This window comes from Triturus cristatus, chromosome 6 (assembly GCF_964204655.1).
Source record: "Triturus cristatus chromosome 6, aTriCri1.1, whole genome shotgun sequence".
Classification (NCBI taxonomy): Eukaryota; Metazoa; Chordata; class Amphibia; order Caudata; family Salamandridae; genus Triturus; species Triturus cristatus.
The window spans coordinates 554,367,513-554,388,630 of record NC_140589.1 but is presented as its reverse complement, the minus strand read 5'-3'; positions in this window follow the sequence as shown (position 1 = coordinate 554,388,630).

Sequence of the window (21,118 nt, the reverse complement as noted above, 5' to 3'; positions counted from 1 at the left end):
AAAGGTTGTCTTTAACCTATAACCAATAAGGGGTTGTTTGGACTGGTACAGGGTGCCCACTATAACTAGTGGACAGCATATACCAGGCCAACTTCTCACATGGGGATGCTGGTGTATTCCCCAGATGTTGTATGCAAGATTGTTGTAACCTGTTGGTTGCGTGTTGCATGATATCAGCATGAGATGGGGCTTACATACATCTCTTGACCCCGATCTAAACCCACATCCAGGAACTCAAGGTGGGGTACAGAATAGAGGTGATGGTATACTGGTGCAGGATCGATTAGATAACTAATTTGTTTCTTGAGCTTCTAGTTTGGGTGCTGCATTTATATGGGTGTACAATCTCTTGTCTGCTATGAATTTCGTACTACCACACCATTCATGTACACCATCCAGAGACAATTCTGTTTTCTTTACATAACATTATCAACAAACAGCCTATGTTATAGTTATAAAAATGACCAATAATGTTCAATACCATTCAAAAACTTTTCAAAACAACACTAATGAGCAAGTACTCACATAGTACACTCATGCATTAGAACATACATACTCACTTTTGACACATAATTGTTGTACACAATCTCAGTTGCAATTTTTGGGATCTTGTACAGTTATTTGGGTTTCTGTATGCACACGTGCCTCCCTTCTGCAAAGGTTTTTCCTCCACATGCAGAAGGTTCCCTCCTGCATGCAGAATGTCTACCACACATGCGGTGATTGCCGTAATTGAAATGGAGATTCAATTATGCTTGTTATGTGAAATTCCAAATTTACACCATTATGTCAATTTGCATAATTATGCACCTTCACGTTAAAAAATGATAATGAAGCATTCTGTTCATGATGAAAATTCACCACAAATGCATGCGAACATGAGAATGTGAACAGATGGTGTTCCGGTGCTTTGTTTAAATGCATTCTTGCACCAAAACTGTTGAGGCATCGGAATGCTTTTCCAATTAGCAAACAGTAGAAAAAGGCCACAAAACGTTCCTAATAAAGAATTACAGCATTATTCTGCAGGATTGCAAGCTTATAACTGATGATTAGAACCCTTCAGTGAACCAATAAATATTACAAAGTACTTTTGACAATCAACGAAAGCTAACACAATGAATAAGTAACTATTAAAGATGACAAATAATTAAAACTATGCTACATGTTTCTGAAAATTACAGGTGCATCCCCTACAAGAAGGAAAACAGGTTTAAAGAAAAAGAAAATAGAGACACAGACATCAACTTATTTGAAATTTAAAAAGAGCACCTCAAAATAAATATATGGAAACTAAAGTACAAAACTAAAAATAACGTTTAACATTTACACAATAAAAAAAACATTCCACTTACTAAATTTTACAATAAAAAAATGAACACATTTATCCTCTAAAAAAACTGCAACAAAAGTAAACTGTGTGAAAAAGCAACACCAAAATGATCTGCAAAGAAAACTAACATTGAGTAAAGAAAATATACAGAAAGTAAGCTAAAATCTGCACTTGCAAAGTAAACATGTGAATATTAATATAGCATCATCAATTATTTTTTTAACAAAGTATATTTTCTATACTCTAAAACCCATGAAATAGTTAAAGGCATTGGGGTAGATAACCATGCCCCTAATATCACTGAAATAGTAGTCAGAAAGGTATTTCCGGCCCTAAAAGAGACCAGTAGGAACTCACAAGAGCCAACAGGAACAAAACTTAAAAATATTATAAAAATGGTTCCCGAACAAACAACAGGCCAACTCCCTGACATACCAACCCTAAAAGGATTAATTACCAAACCGCCAGGGTTCTAAAAAATAAAGATATAGACATACCCTCACACCTACTAATCACAAATAAAAATACACATTTTTATAATATCAGAACCACAATAACTATATAAAAAAACAATTCACCTAGTGATAGCAATCCACTAAACTTAACTCAATGTAATACATGTATTATGCAATGAGGGATGCAATATTTAAGTTGTGCTATCCACCATTCCTTTGAATATACACAATACAAGGTCAACATCAAACATCCATTTAGTGTATGAACTTTTACCTTACAAAGTATAAGTCACATTCAAATGATAGCACATATACAACAATGACCTATCAATTATAATCCACAAAATATCATCATGGATTTTGAACATTTAATGATTTTGAGCATACTTAAAATCTACCTATGCACTGCATTTTAGGGTTACTGCTGTCACTTTAAAAAGAGTACATGGTGATGACTTCAAAAATCCACCCCGAGCCTAGAAAATGCAAATAACCTTGAATTTGTATGCAAAATAAAAAAGCTAATAGTGTTGCCATGCATTCCTGTAAAAGAAGTCACTAAATATTATGACATGCTAATTGAATCCCCCTATTACCAACAACATGAATTAAAACTAGTCCCACTAGTGCATTATTTGTGGATACATGGGTTAATCGTTTGCACTTGTCAGGCCAGAGACGATAACCCCAATATCACATTCCATGGTGAGACGTCAATGACAGTGCTAGAAAGCAAAAACAATGTAGTGGAAGTTTTAGGAGAGTAGGATCTGCTTCCTATGGTTACCCCCACTTTTTGCTGATGTATTACTGTTTTCGACTTAAACTGACTGGGATCCTGCTATTCAGGACCCCAATCTATCTCTTTTCTCCTCTAAATTGATTACATGTACTTTAAGTACACTCCAGAATGGATGCTGGGGTACCCGTATCAGTCCCTAGTATATGGTACACTATGTACCAAGGGCATAGGTACCCCAGAGGCCGCCCAGGGGCTGCAGCATGTATTGTGCCACCCCTGAGAGACCATTCAAAATGGCACCACAGGTCTGCTACTGCAACCTGTGTAAGGTGGTGCATGCACCCCTTACTTAGATATAGGTTCACTATATCTATTCTAAATCACTGCACATAAAAAACCTATCAGTCACCCCTATGGCAGACCTTATCAATCCTGAAGGCAGGGTGCTGGGTTTTATGTGAGAGCATGAGCAGAGCCCCTCTGCAGCCTTCAGGACCTATTTTATGGGGTTGTCTGTAATGTAGCCAACCATATATATTAAAGTGCATTATAACCTTGCAGTAAATGCTAACTTTAAAACGCCTGCTTAGAAACATGTCGTATTTGGTGTCAAACACCTTGGAATCATACCTCCCCGCCAGTAACTGGCGGGAAAGGTATGATTCCACCCTTCTCGAGGGACTTATGTGAAACACCGGTACACCCGGTACCAGCTTGCTCTACCTGGGTATCACAAAATGGATGCTGCCAGCCACAGACACGAGTCTGCCCTCCTGCTGCTGTGCTGAGCTCGAGCAGGGGAAGGCTTGACAATAGGTTTCCTGTCACAGGGAGGTGTGACCACCTCCCAGACAGGATTTAGTGTATTGGGGCTGGGTGGGTGCACTCTGAGAGTGCCTAAAAGTCTGCACTGAGGGCACAAACCGGCTCAAACCGGTTGCAGGAGCCATTTGCTCCTGGTCTGGCGCAAAACTGGATAAAGGACATGGGTGTAGCCACCCCTCTGTCCTGATCCTCCCATAGATGGGTCCCCAGAGTTTGTAAAACCCCTTCCTTGGCTATAAAGTAGGAACCCTGACTACAGGACTTTAGATTTTATCTGGACTAAACTCTGCAAGCAGAAACAAAGTTCTTCGATGATCTACACTTCACTAGACGACAGAAGAAACTCCCTTGGAGTAAAGGAGTTACTGCCATGCAGCAGCAGGCATCTTAACGCATTTGACCGGTTTGCATCCCCTGAGCTCCTGAGGACTGCAAAGATTTCTGCAACATAGGAGGTGGGTTCTCGAGCATCCCTGAGGTTGATCTGCCCTCTCAGCAATTCTGAGACCAGTGGGGACCATGCAACCCGAACCCCTGTGCACCGTTTACTTCTGCAACAGCATATGCTTTTTGGTGATCCCTGAGACTGTGCTTTGGGCTATGTGTAGTCCTGACCCCGAGCAGTAATTTCACTGAAGATTTCTGGCCTACACTCCATGAGTGTTCCGTGGGCTGGTATTTCGTGAGTCAGCTCGAAGTCCCTTCGCGATCCCTGGCCCGTTGGCCTGTGGGTCCCTGTGAAGGTAACTTTGACTTTCTTTGGGCATCCCTGGTTGCTCCAGACGTGCCCTAACTCTCCATTGCTTGGAGAGTCCCGAGGACCTTGCTGGTCCTCACTGTAACCTGTTTCCTCTGCCCGTGTGAGTTGCCGTTGCCAAGGCTTGTTGGTGTTCGATCTGGACACTGACCCCCCCAGCACTGGACATCCTTTGTGGGACAGCTCACCTCCAAACTTTGGTTGTCGTCGACGTCTCCTGGTCCCCGTGACTGCAGAGTTAGGCATCCAATCTTCTCACCTGAAGCATCCGACATCGGTGGGCATTCGTCTACCGAGCCCCTGGTCACCCTGTAGTGTCCCAGGCTCTGTCTCCTCTTCTCACCTCTGATATAGGCTTGGATTCCACCGGACACTTTTCATCTTCCCGGCAGCAGCACTTCTTCGCATCACGCCATTGAAAACAACGAGGGTTCCCGACACCAATTGACCCCTATGCACCCGGCCCCTCTGGGATAGGTAACACGGGTACCTCGGCACTCACAAGGGTGCTGGCCTTAGAACCTGCTATGTTCCAAAGGGTTTGCTTGTAGTCCTCTCCGAATTGTCCTTAACCATTTTACTGTGGCGCAAATTCCGATGCGGTGCGGGCGAAATAATGGGTGGGTGTGGTTCGGACGGCCACCGGCCGTCCTACGCACATGCCCTTCGTGATGTCGGACGGCTGGGGGCCGCCCGACGCATCCAACGAGTTAAACTGTAATTTTCCAACCACGACTTTCCCATAGAGTTGTACGGAGCTCGCGTCTGTGTTCTCACACTGCACCCGTCCTCCGTGGGTCCCCTGTGTCACTACTTTGGGTGGTCCCTAGGGGTCCCAGCGATTCTATGTGCTCTAGGCACTGTATCTAGTGAAGTCGTTGTTATACCATTGTTTTTGTATATGGTTCAGTCCCCTCCGTAGCCCGCTGTGTATTGTGCTATTTACTATTGTTCTATTGATTCAGTATTGTGTATCTTGTGCTCTAATCTCATGAAGAGGTTAGTAGAGAGTGTTTAGTATTAAATTCATATATTTTATACATCTGTTGTGTGGTTCTCCTTTCATTTGGTCATTCAGGAGGTTCTGATCTGGTAAAACAAGCTGCTTTACATTCCTTCGAGACTTAGCCTGAAGGCTGCTCTCTACAGCTACCACTAGGATAGCTTTCTATAAAGGTTGTCTGATCCTAATCATCAATAAGGGTTGTTTGGACTCTTACAAGGTGCAAACTTTAATTAGTGGACAGCATATACCAGGCCAACTTCTCACATTGGTGTGCAGCGGTTGGGAGTCCAGCTTGCTATTGTTTTACCAGATAAATCTCATTGAGTGATTAACTGAAAACCACTAAAGGTATTAGGTACATATAATACATACAGACTAGAATAAGTAAGTTCTACTGAACTTGGAGTTGGGCAATTAAGGATCTAGCACACCCTTTCTCCAAATCAAGAGAGTTTAGTTCCCACTAGGTTAGGTAGGTGCCTACACCACATAACACTGGTATGTCCTCTAAAGGAGAAGCCAGTGGCTCTCTGCCAACTAGGTATGACCAGCTCTCATTCCAAGAATTGGGAAACGTGTGCATCCAGGAAGCTGAGGACAGGGAGAGTGTCCAGTGCCTCATAAAATTGGTCATTCTAGATGACCTCAGAAAGACTCCAGAGTCTGATGAGGTAGGAAAAGGGGCTGGGGCAGTGGATGAGGACAGAGCAGGAAGTGAACACTTCTTTGACCTGGACTCAAACGCTGGCCAGGAGGATCAAGATGATTCTAACCTGGAAAATCCAACTTTGCCTTTAGGTGGAGGAGAAGGCCCCAGTGGCCCTCTCTTTCCTTCCCCAGGAAAGATACAAAGTTTACCCAGAAGATCTAGATCTCCCTCTGTGGAATCTACTCATTCAGGTACTTCTGTAGGGACCTCTGCTTCTCATAAAAGAGACTCCTCTTATGAGAAGAAGTGCCAATTACTTGAGTATGAGAGGACCAAACTCAGGATCAAGAGGGAACAATTGGCCTTAGACAGGGAATCCCTAGATCTCCAGAGAGCTTCCAGAAGGTTGGGGCTAGAGCCCCATGGTGGCAGCAACAGTGTCCCTAGAACTAGAGAATATACTCATGATCATAGGAACCTGAACAAGATAGTCCCTCCCTATCACAGTGGGGATGACATCCACAAATGTATAACTGCATTAGAGAGGGTCTGTAAAGAACAGATGGTCCCTCAAGAGCAGTGGGCAGCTAGCTTGTGGCTCTCCTTTGCTGACAAAGGAAGAGATAAGCTCCTCACTGTAAGAGAAGAGGATGCTGATAATTACACAGTCTTGACGAATGCTCTCATTGATGGTTTTGGCTTAACCACTGAACAATACACGATTGAGTTCAGAGACACCCAGAAGACACAGACTCGGGACTGGGTTGACTTTGTAGATCGTGCTACTAAGGCTCTGGAAGGCTAGTTACTTGGCAGTAAAGAATTGGGAAAGAACGCAGACAAATGGGTCAGAACCAGGGTGAAACAGAAAACCCAGATCCAAGGTGGTGACTCTAAGAAGCAAGATTCTAAAACCTCAGATAAGGGTGGGGAGAAGGGTAAAGACCAGAAGTCTTTTCAAGGGCCCCAAAAGTCTTCATCTGGGGGTGTGTCACAATCAAACAAGGGTAAAGGCAAAAAGAAACCTTGGTTTCATATCTGTAAACAGAAGACCCACAGGACACATGATTGTTCCAAAGCCAAGGAATATACTCTAGCCACCACTGCCCCTAAGGCAACTGTTCCCCCTAGTTCAGCTCAAAGTGGTGGGACACAGAATAAGGGTGTAGTAGGGTTAACCCTGGGATCTGAGATGGACTCTGGATTAGTCAGAGTTCCAACTCAGGCTGTGTTAGTCTGTAATGGAGGCATGGATATTGCCTCCTTATTTGTCAGTCCCAGTAATCTGGGCAAATACAGACAGCAGCCTTTGATCAATGGTAAAGAGGCCATGGCATTCAGGGTCACAGGTGCAGTTGTCACAATGGTAACAAAAGATCTTGTGGCCCCTGGGCAATTCATACTTGGTGAGATGTACCAAGTGACCAATGCAAGCAATGTCAGTACAGACCATTCCTTGGCAGTTGTGAATTTCACCTAGGGAGGGGTAACTGGCCTTAAGAAGGTTGTGGTAAGTCAGATCTCCCTGTTGAATACTTATTGGGCAATGATTTGGGAACTTTAGCTTGGGCTGAAGTGGAACTCAGCACACATGCAGAAATGCTGGGCATCCCTGCAGATGTGTTTGCCATGACTAGGTCACAGGCTCAAATGTCTTCCACTGAACAGGCCCTGGATCCTGGAATAATGGACCAGGTGCCTTCCAAGAGAAGGAGCAGTAGGGGTAAGGTAGTGTCTTCCCCCCTGTCTCAGAGTACAAATCAGTCTCTTGAGGGAGATGAGCTTAGTCCTGAAGAAGGAACTGTCTCAGAGGAACTTGAACCTGATCAGGTTGAGTTCTTGGGGACTGCCCTTCTCTTGAACCCTTCAGACATCAAGCTGCTGCTGAGGCTGCTGGGAGGACGAGTGGGTCCCACAGGATCTACTGGGATGATGGACTCTTATACTCAGAGGGTAGAGACCCCAAACCTGGTGCTGTCAGAAGGTTGGTTATACCTCTGAAGTTTAGGGGCTTCCTATTAACATTGGCACATGATATCCCATTAGCAGGACACTTAGGCCAAAACAAGACCAGGGACAGGCTTGTTCCTCACTTTCATTGGCCTCAAATGCCAGAAGACACAAAGGAGTTGTGTCGCTCCTGTATTACTTGTCAAGCCAGTGGTAAGGCAGGTGGTACTACAAAGGCCCCCCTGATACCACTACCTGTGGTGGGGGTTCCCTTTGAGAGGGTTGGGATTGACATTGTTGGTCCCATGGATCCTCAAACTGCATCTGGGCACAGATTCATCCTAGTGGTGGTGGACCATGCCACTAGGTATCCAGAGGCTCCTGTTGTGGCTAGAGCCCTCCTGGGAATCTTTTACAGGGTGGGTTTTCCTAAGGAGGTAGTATCAGACAGAGATGCACACTTTATGTCTGGTTACTTGACTGCTATGTGGAAGGAGTGTGGAGTAAATTACAAATTTACCACCCCTTATCACCCACAATGCAATGGGTTAGTTGAGAGATTCAACAAAACCCTCAAGGGCATGATTAAAGGTCTCCCTGAAAAGATCAGGCGCAGATGGGACATCCTTTTGCCCTGCCTTCTCTTTGCCTACAGAGAGGTTCCTCAGAACGGGGTTGGTTACAGCCCTGTTGAGCTTCTGTTTGGACATCCAGTCAGGGCCTTTATGTGTAGTGAAGGAGGCATGGGAGTTACCTCTCAAACCCCCTAAACAGGATATTGTGGACTATGTACTTGGTCTGTGCTCCCGGATGGCTGAGTACATGAAGAAGGCATCCAAAAGCCTTGAGGCTAACCAGGAATTGCAAAAGGCCTGGCATGACCAAAATGCTGTGGTAACTGTCTATCAGCCAGGACAGAAAGTATGGGTGTTGGAGCCTGTGGCCTGAGCAGCCCTCTAAGACAAGTGGAGTGGCCCCAATACAATAATTGAGCAAAAGGGAGAGGTTACCTACCTGGTGGACCATGAAACTTCCAGGAGCCCCAATAGGGTGCTTCATGTGAACAGGCTCAAACCCTATGTTGACAGGGCAGACATGGGCTTGAACATGGCTACTGATGAGGGACAGGAGGAAGCGAGTGATCTACTCCCTGACCTGCTGTCACAAAACCCTGATGATGGTTCAGTTGATGGTGTAGCCTTGGTAGGTTGCCTCACTGACCAGCAGCAAACTGATTGCAGGAGAGTCCAAAACAGCATTCGGTACCCCTAGTGGGCACTACTAATTTGTGGTGATGCCCTTTGGCTTGAAGAATGCACCTGCCACTTTTCAAAGGTTGGTGAACAAAGTCCTTACAGGCCTGGAAGCCTATAGTGCAGCTTATCTAGATGATATTGCTGTCTTTGGCTCCACCTAGGAGGATCACCTGGTCCACCTGAAAAATGTTTTGGAGGCTCTGCAGAAAGCAGGCCTCACTATCAAGGCCATAAGTGCCAGATAGGGCAGAGTCAGGTTGTATACCTAGGCAACCTTGTGGGTGGAGGTCAGGTTCAACCATTGCAGAGCAAAATCAATACCATTATGGACTGGGTTGCTCCAACCATCCACTCATGGTCAGAGCTTTCTTGGGCCTGTCTGGGTACTGCAGGAGGTTTGTCAAAGGATATAGATCCATAATGACCCCTTTGAATGACTTAACCTCCAAGAAAATGCCTAAGAAAGATCAGTGGACAGTTAGCTGTCAAAAATCATTTGATTACCTGAAGCAGGCCATGTGCACTGCTTCCATTCTGCAAAGTCCTGACTATTCCAAACAATACATCGTTCAAACTGATGCATCTGAGTTGGGGGTAGGGCCTGTGCTTTCACAACTGAAAGAAGAGAGCCAGGATTAGCCAGTAGCTTTTATTAGCAGAAGGCTGTCTCCCAGAGAGAAACGTTGGTCAGCTATTGAGAGGGAAGCCTTTGCTGTGGTTTGGGCCTTGAAGAAGCTGAGGCCATACTTGTTTGGCACTCACTTCATTTTTCAGGCAGACCATAAGTCCCTCTTATGGCTAAAACAGATGAAGGGTGAAAACCCCAAACTTTTGAGGTTGTCCATTTCCCTACAGGGGATGCACTATACAGTGGAACATAGACCTGGAAGTAACCATACCAATGCAGATGGACTCTCAAGATATTTCCACTTAGAACATGAAGACTCAGCTGGTCAAGATTAGTTTAATGTCCCTACGTTTGGGGGGTGGTTGGGTAGGAGAGTAGGATCTGCTTCTTATGGGTACCTCCACTTTTTGCTGATGTATCACTGTTTTCGACTTAGACTGACAGGGATCCTGCTATTCAGGACCCCAGTCTATCTGCTTTCTCCTCTAAATTGATTGCATGTACTTTAGGTACACTCCAGATTGGATACTGGGATACCCTTATCAGTACCTAGTATATAGTACACTATGTACCAAGGGCATAGGTACCCCAGAGGCCTCCCAGGGGCTGCAGCATGTATTGTGCCACCCCTAAGAGACCATTCAAAATGGCACCACAGGTCTGCTACTGAAACCTGTGTAAGGTGGTGCATGCACCCCTTACTTATAGGTTCACTATATCTATTCCAAATCACTGCACAGATAAACCTATCAGTCACCCCTATGGCAGGCCTTATCAATCCTGAAGGCAGGGTGCTGGGTTTTATGTGAGAGGGTGCCCCTGCATGAGCAGAGCCCCTCTGCAGCCTTCGGAACCTATTTTACGGGGTTGTCTGTGATGCAGCCAACCATATATATTTAAGTGCATTATAACCTCCCGGTAAATGCTAACTTTAAAACGGCTGATTAGAAACATGTTGTGTTTGGTGTCAAACACCTTGGAATCATACCCCCCACCGGTAACTGGCGGGGGAGGTATGATTCCACCCTTCTCGAGGGACTTATGTTAAACACCGGTACACCCGGTACCAGCTTTCTTGACCAGGGCATCACAAAATGGATGCTGCCAGCCACAGACACGAGTCTGCCCTCCTGCTGCTGAACTGAGCTCGAGCAGGGGAAGGCTTGACAATAGCTTTCCTATCACAGGGAGGTGTGACCACCTCCCAAACAGGATTTAGTATATTGGGGCTGGGTGGGTGCACTCAGAGTGCCTGAAAGTCTGCACTGGGCACACATTTGGTGTCCCTGTGCATAGTCCAACTCAAAACGGTTGCAGGAGCCATTTGCTCCTGCTCTGGTGACAAACTGGACAAAGGACATGGGTGTAGCCACCCTTCTCTCCTGACCCTCCCATAGATGGATCCCCAGAGTTTGTCCAACTCCTTCCTTGGGTATAAAGTAGGAACCCTGACTACAGGACTTAGATTTTACCTGGACTAAACTCTGCAAGCAGAAACCAAGTAATTCAACAATCTACACTTCACTAGGCGACAGAAGAATCTCCCTTGGAGTAAAGGAGTTACTGACCTGCATCAGCAGGCACCTTAACGCATCTGACCGGTTTGCATCTCCCAAGCTCCTGAGGACTTCGAAGATTTCTGCAACACAGGAGGTGGGTTCCTGAGCGTCCCTGAGGTTGATCTGCACTCTCAGCAATTCTGAGACCAGCATCCCTCGTGGGGACCGTGCAACCCGAACCCCTGTGCAGCATGTACTTTTGACCCCTATGCACCTGGCTCATCTGAGATAGGTTACACGGGTACCTCGGTACTCACAAGGGTGCTGGCCTTAGAGCCTACTATGTTCCAAAGGGTTTGCTTGAAGTCCTCTCCGAAGTGTCCTTAAACTGTAATTTTCCAACCGCGACTTTCCCATAGAGTTGTACGGAGCTCGCGTCTGTGTTCTCACACTGCACTCGTCCTCCGTGGGTCCCCTGTGTCACTACTTTGGGTGGTTCCTTGGGGTCCCAGCGATTCTACGTGCTCCAGGCACTGTGTCTAGTGAAGACGTTGTTGTTATACAATTTTTTTAGTATATGGTTCGGTCTCCCCCTGGAGCCCGCTGTGTATTGTGCTATTTACTATTGTTCTATTGATTCAGTATTTTGTATCTTGAGCTCTAATCTCATAAAGAGGTTAGTAGAGAGTGTTTAGTAATAAATACATATATTTTATATATCTCTTGTGTGGTTCTCCTTTCATTTGCTCATTTAGGAGGTTCTGATCTGGTAAAACAAGCCGATTTACATTCCTTCGAGACTTAGCCTGAAGGCTGCTCTCCACAGCTACCACTAGAATAGCTTTCTATAAAGGTTGTCTTTAACCTAATCATCAATAAGGGTTATTTGGACTGGTACAAGGTGCCCACTTTAATTAGTGGACAGCATATACCAGGCCCAATTCTCACAGAAGTGTGGTGCAATTCCTTCCAAAGAACACTTGGAAGAAGCTACTCCATGAGAATCGAACAGTTCCTTTCCCAACTCAAACCAAAAGACTCTAAACAAACTGCTAGCATTCAAAGTAAGACTCTTTACAACATCTCAGGCCTACCATATTTTGAATCAATAGTAATTACCTTACTTTAAAAACACATTAAATAAAAACACCATTCAATCTCCCTTAAACCCATTCACATACACTTTAATGAAAAAAATATATTAATTAAATACAGGGGACACCACAGAATCTTTGTTGCTGGACAGGTCTCAAATCACCAGCATGTCTTGACTGCCTAACCAAAGAGCAGGGCCAGGGGCGTTGCAGCTGTCCTGTTGTGTGGAACACGTGTGGGGCACACCCAGGTTTCAGCTTGGGTCAAGACCAGGCCCGTCTGCTCTCCTCCACGCCCTATCGAGACCAGACCAGGCAGCATCTCTTGGTTGCCATCTTTGCCTTTATTACTACCATGAGTAAGCCAAAATCTTCACAAAACCCTTGACTTTTTTCACCTCTGTGGTGAGAGCCATTACTGTGGAGATCACAGTGGAGGAGGAACTCGGCTGGCCACCAGTTCTACTGTGGGTTCTGTGGGTTCCTTTGTCTCTTCTACTGACCCTCGACCCAAGGATCTTATTAACTCATCAACAGATCCTACCCTTGAAGCTTTTAGTGCCCCTTCCACTCTCAATAGGCTTACCACTGATGTGATTGTCCACCAGCAGTGTGATATTACTAACTCAGACCCTGGTGGACTACCTAGAAGAAAGATCAGATCAAATGCACCGGGCAAGGTTCCATTTCATAGCATTAGGGCCAATAGTGATTCCTGTATTTTGTGTAATTCTCAACTTGGTTGCATATTAAAGAACATAGAACATCTTATCACAAAATCTTTTAATAAATGTCACAATAGACTTTACAGTATTGAAAGGGTCCTGAAGGGCCTTCCAATCATTCTATCCACATCTACTGTTAGCAACTTATTGCCTAAAATTCAAGTAATTTCTTTTCTGATTTATGACCTATATATCCCCTAACCTGCAGTGAGGACCTGAATGCCAAAGCTTGTACCCGTCTGACCCTCTCAATGTGTAATCATCTGGCCCTTCTAGTTTACGATCATTTGGCCTACCTAGCGTGCGGGTGTCTGGAGAGTTTACTCATGTTGAATTATTTAAAATCGTTACATATGGGCAACGGGGCTATACAATTACACGCAATCACAATTACCAGTAAATATGAGAAGATGTCAAATATTGTTTCTAAAAAAGGGCATTGCCCTGTAAACAAAGTTTAAAATTATTTTAAAATGAAGTGATAACGTTGAATCCATATAGTATTAACAGTTTTGTGCCATGTAGAGTCATCCGGGGTTCTGGGACAAGGGAGAAAAGTGCAAAGTGCAGGCTAGTTGATCCTAGTGCAGTGTGGAAACTCAAGGTGATTTACAAATGAGTGCATCAGGATGTTAGTTGAGGCTGGATTGATGTCATGGCCTCAATGAGAAGGCCCACAAGGATGGTTCAGGATGAAACCAAGTATGGGGCAGTCCTCTTGTGGTGCCCAAACCCGCAGTCACTAAGAGGATATAGCATGTATCACTTGTAGTATGGATTTCCTTTGTCAAGATCAGTTAGTCAAGCTTTTTTTTTCTTCACCAGGAGTCTCAGTGTTCTTAATCGCATTCCGCCGAGTGGGCTGGGCTGTGTGTAGTGCAACTCATATAATATTGATATATTTCTTTAACCTTGCAAGAGACTGTGGAGTGTCATTAGTGAAGCACATGTCAGATGCCTCCCTGCAGCATCTAAGGCCATTTCCTCGACAAAGAGAAATTAGGAGACTGCGTTGGTCATTGGCAAGGTGGTGCCAGCAGCATTGCAAATGTAGCAAAGTCTCGAGATAGTAGTCACATAACCTGAAATATAATAATCCATCGCTGTGTGCCAAAGCGGATTAAAGTTGGCAATTGGTAGAGCTAAGACCCTCATGTATGTGATTTTTTTCAAGTCTGAAGACACCTTCGGTATGTGAAGTATGGCTGGGCTTTCCCCTTGATGTAGGAAGTGGCAAGTGCCTGAAGAGTGGCCTGTGTTGAAGCCTTTCAATGTCTCTTTCAAATGAGGCTTGAGTAATTTGCACATTCACTGTCTTTTTCCACATTGGCAGGGAGATGCTCGGATTCGGCCAATTTGTTTGATGCTGTGAATTCCATGGAGAACTTGTCTGCAAATATTTTTTGTAGTTGAGCTTTCAGGGATGGAGCTAGGGCACGTAGGATATTGATATGATATTTCATTAGATCTCCTAAGTAGTAAAGGGTCTGGGCTTGCCAGTCTCAGCTCCAGCCTTATCCTGGCCCTCCTTGCGTGCAGAGTATAAGCAAGTATTTTTTAAATGCTATTACTTGAAGATCCATGAGAACCGTGCCAAGTTTCCCTGGGAAAGCTAAAACACCATAGTTCAAAACAAGCACCAGCTTGGCTCGCAAAACATTTAGTACAAGGTCTACTTTTGGACTGTGTAGCTCATAGTTTAAATGTATCAAGCTGTGGATAACCCCGGCGTCCTTTGACCTATGGTGTTTAAGGTGGGCTCCTGAGTTTGCCCTTTCGCCGAACCAGACACTCAGGTAGTTATAATTGGTGCAGGTGGATATTCACTGTTCTCCTATTTGCCATTGCGTACATTTCTTCTGGGGTTGTTTACCGAACCTCATTACAGTGGTCTTCGACTGGTTCACCTTAAGTTTGTTCACTGTGTTGTACCTGCAGAGGGAATTAAGGGCTCTCTGTAGTCCCATTCTTGTATGGTCTATTATGATGATATCATCTGCATATTGCAGAATCTATAGGCGAAAGCTCCCTTGTCTCGACGTGATTAGACTTGCGCCTTCCAGGAATTTTGGCAAATAAGCGGTGTAGAGATTAAAAAGTAGCTGGGCCAACACACAGCAATTGTTTGATGGAATCTTTGTGATCACTGCCATAGCACTAGTTCTCATCCTGACCCATGTCCCTTAGAACAATGACATTAAGGCTTTAAGAAGTTGGGGGGTATCCCCCAGGAATTTGATTTGTGCCATTGGATGCCCCGGTCTACTCTAACGAATGCTGCACTGTAGTCCACAAACCAACAGATTAGAGATGGTTGCTTATCCTGTGTGGCTCTTCTGGACAGATTGACCAGTGATAGTATGTTGTCGATTATTGAGCAGTCTGGTCTAAATCCTGACTGGGTGTTGGGGAGGATGCTGTTTTCAACTGGCCAGTTTTCCAGTTCGAGAATCGGTCTGGTCTTAAACCACCATCTAATTTCACACCTACCATTGACCAAATTGGCAAAGAAGTAGACCTCTTTGAGAAAGCCGTTCTCAACAAAATGGAAAAAATAACCAAATTTGTGCCTTTTCCTACCAATAACATCACTAGAGAAGAAAAGAATGCCCTCACAACCTTGAAGAATGATAAAGATCTTACAGTGAAACCGTGTGATAAAGGGGGTGGCATTGTCATCTTTGATACTTGCGATTATAAGAACAGGATGAATGCCCTTTTGGGATCACCAAGACACTACTTGAAAATTACCACTAACCCAGAACCTAGACTGAAACGCAGAATCCTCCAAGCCGTTGTATCAGCCATTGAGAGGGAAGAAATCTGCGAAAAGGAAGCGGAATATCTCACCCCCACACATACTCGGATCCCCATCATTTATGGAGTACCCAAAACTCACAAAAACCAAATGGACCCGCCAATGAGACCGATTGTCTCGACAATAGGATCGGCGACGGAACCACTTTCAAAATACATCGATCGGTTCCTTCAACCCTTAGTTACCACGCTCCAATCCTACGTGAAGGACACGGGACACTTCATTTCCAAAATAGAAGGGCTGCGATATGACCCAGAACGAGAAATATTAGTCACCATGGACATTGAGTCCTTATATTCTATTATCCCACAAGGAGATGCCCTGAGGGTAGTTAAGGACAAAATTGAATCAGATACATCATTACACAACAGCATATTCTTGATTCAATGCTTGGAAATCGTTTTGGAGGAAAATTTCTTCGAATTTGACGGCGACTTTTACCATCAAGTACAAGGAGTCAGTATGGGGGCGGCCTGTGCCCCTAGTGTCGCCTGTCTATACATGGGACATTTCGAAGAACGAAACATCTACAATGAATTGGCCCCATTTTTTGAGAATATTCGCCATTGGTCACGCTTCATTGACGATATATTTTTTGTCTGGAGCGGTGACCAAGGATTGCTTAACGAATTTATCTCCTGGATCAACTTAGCTGACCCCAACCTTCGATTTACAGCACAAAGCAGTTTCTTGATGTATTTGTCAAACATGAAGAACTCCAACTAAAGGTATCACTCTTCACGAAACCCACCTCCAGAAACACTTTGCTTCACTTCGAGAGCTTTCATCCCAACAGTCAGAAATCTAGTATACCATTCAGTCAGTTTCTACGTCTTCGTAGAAACTGCACATCAGTTAAAGATTACCTCCTACATTCTGAGGTGATGAAACAAAAATTCATTCAGAGAGGATATCCCAACAGGCTTGTTATGGATGCACTCAAGAGAGCACGATACTACAATCGGGATACACTATTTACCCCAAAGGAAGAGAAAAAAACTGAAAAACTGGTATGTGTCATCAAACACTCATCCATTAATCACAAGATACGACAAATTGTTAATTCACAATGGCATTTACTTAATTTAGACAATCAGATTCCCAGGATCCCCAAGCCTCTATTTGCCTTCCGGAGAAACAAGAACTTAAGAAACCTGTTAGTCAGGGCGAAATTACCGGAACGTAATGCCATTGTACAGCGATCCATTACAGGAGATGTCCCTGTTTTGGGACATCACAAATGTGGTGGATGTCAGGCATGCCCCAATGCCATTGTGGATGATAATATCGTAATCAACAACCGGACTGTCAACCTCTATGAGATGACAAATTGTAAAACATCCAACTGTGTATATGTCATTTTATGTCCCTGCAATATCCCCTATGTGGGAGAGACCGCCAGAGAATGCAAGATACGCATAGGGGAACACAAGTCGAACATCAGACGCCACAACCTCTCAGCCCCACTGGTGAAACACTGGACGGAGGCTAAACACACTGAAAAGGACTTACGCTGGACCATCTTAGAAAAAATCCGGACACAAAAAGGTACTGACAACAACTGCATTCGAAAAAAACGGGAGGTGTTTTGGATTTTCTTTCTGAACTCCAAAACAAATGGTCTGAACGAGGACCTACCGTGGGAAAACGCGATTATCTAAAAAATATATCTTGGGTTTTACCATGTTCCATTTAGAAGTTTGATCTAGATCTCTAGATTTAATTCTGATCAGTATTTCCCCCTAAAAACACTATGTGGCCTACTTTAGAGGCTCTCTCATGTGGCATTTAATAGAATTTCTCACGTTCTTTAGAGATTTATATCATTTCTCTTGTTTCTGCCGCTGACCCCCACTAGCTTCCGTTTTAATTTAGGGAGTCTTTCTTTTTCTATATATTCCATGTAACTCATTGCCACCTTTTGGTATTTACCATCATGACGTTTTTCTGTTCACTCCTCACGCAGTACTTAAACAGCTGAATTCTATCTGGCGGTTCGTTCCCCATCTTCTCCGCTTTAATTCAGGGAGTCTCTTTTGCACATATTCCATCCAATCCATTGCCACCTTTTAGCATTTACCATCATGACGTTTTTCTGTTCACTCCCCGAGCAGTATTTAAACAGCTGAATTCTATCTGGCTGTTCGTTCTCCAACTTCATTGAGGAGGAGCCGGTCGGGAGAAGAGCACACCTTGACCTTTTTTCTCAAAACTCGCCTTCATTTAAAAAGACAAATTGAAGGAAGATGTGAACAGTCCCCTTCCTGATGTCAGGCCTTTTGGTTGTCAGACTTTGCTGACGGTAAGATATTTGAGCTCTCGGAATTATTTAAATTAGAGTCTAATTATATCTATACGTGCCGTCTGAATGCTGATTTAATCTCTTTTACTCTTTCAGACTTGTAAAAATCTTTTATCCGTATATTTACTGCTCCTTTGAAGCCAGCCTATCGTCCAACTAGAGTGGGGCTTTGATTTCATTCAAGTGCCAAGTAGGTGGTCCGTTTACATTACATTCTTTAAACTGTTGAATATTCTCGGAACACACTTGGAACATCGTAGACAGCTTAAACTTGCCATTTCATGTATTCCTTTTAGAATTGGCCCTCCCGTACCGGTTTGGAACTCTGATCTATGAGACCGTCGAATTTACAAATGACTCGGTTTCAGTGTTTATACATCTTTATTCAAAAGCTAACCAGAGTGAATATCCTACTTGTTTTTATACTGAGCTCTACGACCCCCTCTAGTGGATGAGCGTCACTTCCTTCTGCTTGTTTTTATTAAGAAATGTTACAGTCTGATAACTGGGCGCATTGACATCTTTTTCTTACGGTGAGCATTATTATCAACAATCTTAGGTTTTGTCATTTGCTCTGTGTTATGAGTCTGCATTTACCTGCCTGATATGTGTCCTAAACTGTTACCTTCTGGTATTTTGAAAACTGTTTGTAACTGTGGGGAGATTTCTTTAGGTTGCATAAAGATTCAGTCAATGCATTTGGCACCGGGTTGCTTTTAACAGTTGAAAAATAACCAATATCACTCAGATTTGTGAATATATTCAGAAACCTAGTAGCTTCCTTGGCACTTTGATCTGATTAGCACTTCTGTTTTTCTTTTATTATTTTTCTTTCATTGTTTTTAATTTCTTGGGGTTTTTCACTCGCCCTTTTTTTGTGTGCAACCATCATATATAAAACATTTATCTTGTTTATTCACCACTCTGAAGCTTAGACCAGTGCTTATAACTATTGTGGACATAAAATGTCGTTTAATCACCTTTTTTTATAGGATCCTTTATATAATAACCTAGAAAAAGTATTTATTTTGTTCATTACTGTACAGGTCCCATGGATATCGGACACGAATAAATTCACGCCCTGAAGAAGGTGTTACCCCGGGGAAAGGGGGTGTCACACCGAAACGCGCGTCGGCGTTTTTTCCATTTGATCTGCTATTTAACCTTATTAGTTACTTAGAATTATTGAGACTTTATATGTTCAAAAGGATAAGCTCTTGTTCTGCTGTTTTACGTTTGAATCCTCATGACCACAAACTCTTACCAACAATATATTAATTCTTGTATTTTTCTGAAAGAAATGATATGCCAACCACGTTGGGCCTCTGAATTGTTACTTCCCAGATTTTAGGATGTCTGTGTAGTATGTTTTCATGGTTTGGATGGATTTAAGTATGAATGAGAATGTTTGAATAATTTGTGTTTCTGATTTTCCATGGGCATTGTTGTTTGTATAATTGTGATGCCATTTTTTAGTTGAATTGTTTTTTCCAATTTATGATTCATTCGTTTAAGGAAACTTTTTCAATCACTTTGAAAATAATAAAGTAAAAACATGATAACTTGTTTCGTAGTACAATTTATATGCATGGTCTAGTAAGAGTGGTCTTTATTATAAATTGACTTAATTGCATTTTTATAAAAGCACCTAGGTACAGCAGATTCTTCCTTGTTTACTTTTGAATTATCCCCTGCTGCTCTACCTTTATCCATTTAGGGGTTCCCCTTTTTGTAGTGGCAGTTTTCCAGTTCGCCCAGTAAAATACCAATGTAGGCTTTGGCTTCGAGGTCCAGTAAAACTATCAGTTGAGAGCTGCCCGGGAACATAAAATCTCCTTTTTTGTATATGCGGTGGAGAATTGATCCTCGCCATGTTGGCTGGATTGTGGCTGTAATGAAAGCTTAGTTAAATAGCGGCATGATGACCCCTGCCCATAAGGCTTGGGCTGATTTAAACAAGGCTGCTGGCATTCTGTTGGGTCCCAGAGCACCGTTGTTTCTCATTTGTTTGATGGTTTTAATGACTGGGCCTCTGAATTGTGCAAATCCTGCAAGTCTGGGAGATTTGATGCCATTGTGGAACTATGTGTTCTTACTTCAACTGGCTCTGAGCAGTAGAGCTGTTTAGTGTAATTGACCCATATGCTATCTGCTACTCTATTCTCCATGGTTGCTGAGTTCGTTAATAGGACCCAAAGCACACACCCGCATGCACCAAACGGCGTTTTCTCTAAAAGATCTCCGCTAAAGTGACCCTTCGGGGGACCCGTAGGGCATTGCAGCGCCGGCCCGACGAGGAGCAAAACGCCCAATGATGAAGCATGACATCCTTCGGGGTGTGTGAGGGCAACATGAGAAACTAAGGAATGCCCCCCCTATCCTTAGGTAGTTGGGCCTAATATTAGCCTAGGCTTCTCGCTTCATTTAGTTATCTCCCTCTGTCTCTCTAGGAACAGTGTCTCCATTTAAATACTATAGATATAACACGGAGCACAGACACTGGACCATAACTAGCTCCCGGTCCCCCCCCCTCCTTCTTTAAGTACAGATAATTAGCACGGCAGCTTAGCCGAGGGACCTGACCTGACTCTTCCTTCCCATTCCTTTTTCTAAAACTGAGTGCACATAATGTCAACCAATAACATGGGGGATAACCTGGGGCTCGGGTTTGATGATGACATCGTGGCGGAAATCCTGAGAACCCCCTCACTGCTAGATAGTGAGGGGAATATGGCCAGCACATCATCACAAGGTGACTGGAACTCCCTGGCATCACTTAAGAAACTACAAGTCAAGATTGCCATGCATGGCCCAATCATGACTGAATACTTGAGGGCAAATTCTGCACCCAATGGCCTAGTTGTCCGCACGGCACCAAGAATCTTCTTGGAAGATCTCATTTTCCGCAAAGAATGGAGCCAGATCGCATGGAAATGCACCCGCGACTGGCTCATTCTGATTATTGGTACCGCTAGACGTCTCTCCGAAGCATTGATTATCAAGATTAATATCGCGGAGAATGGACTGAAAACTGGGATCAGTATTTCAGCCTACAAAACCCGTCTAGCGGAAATCAACG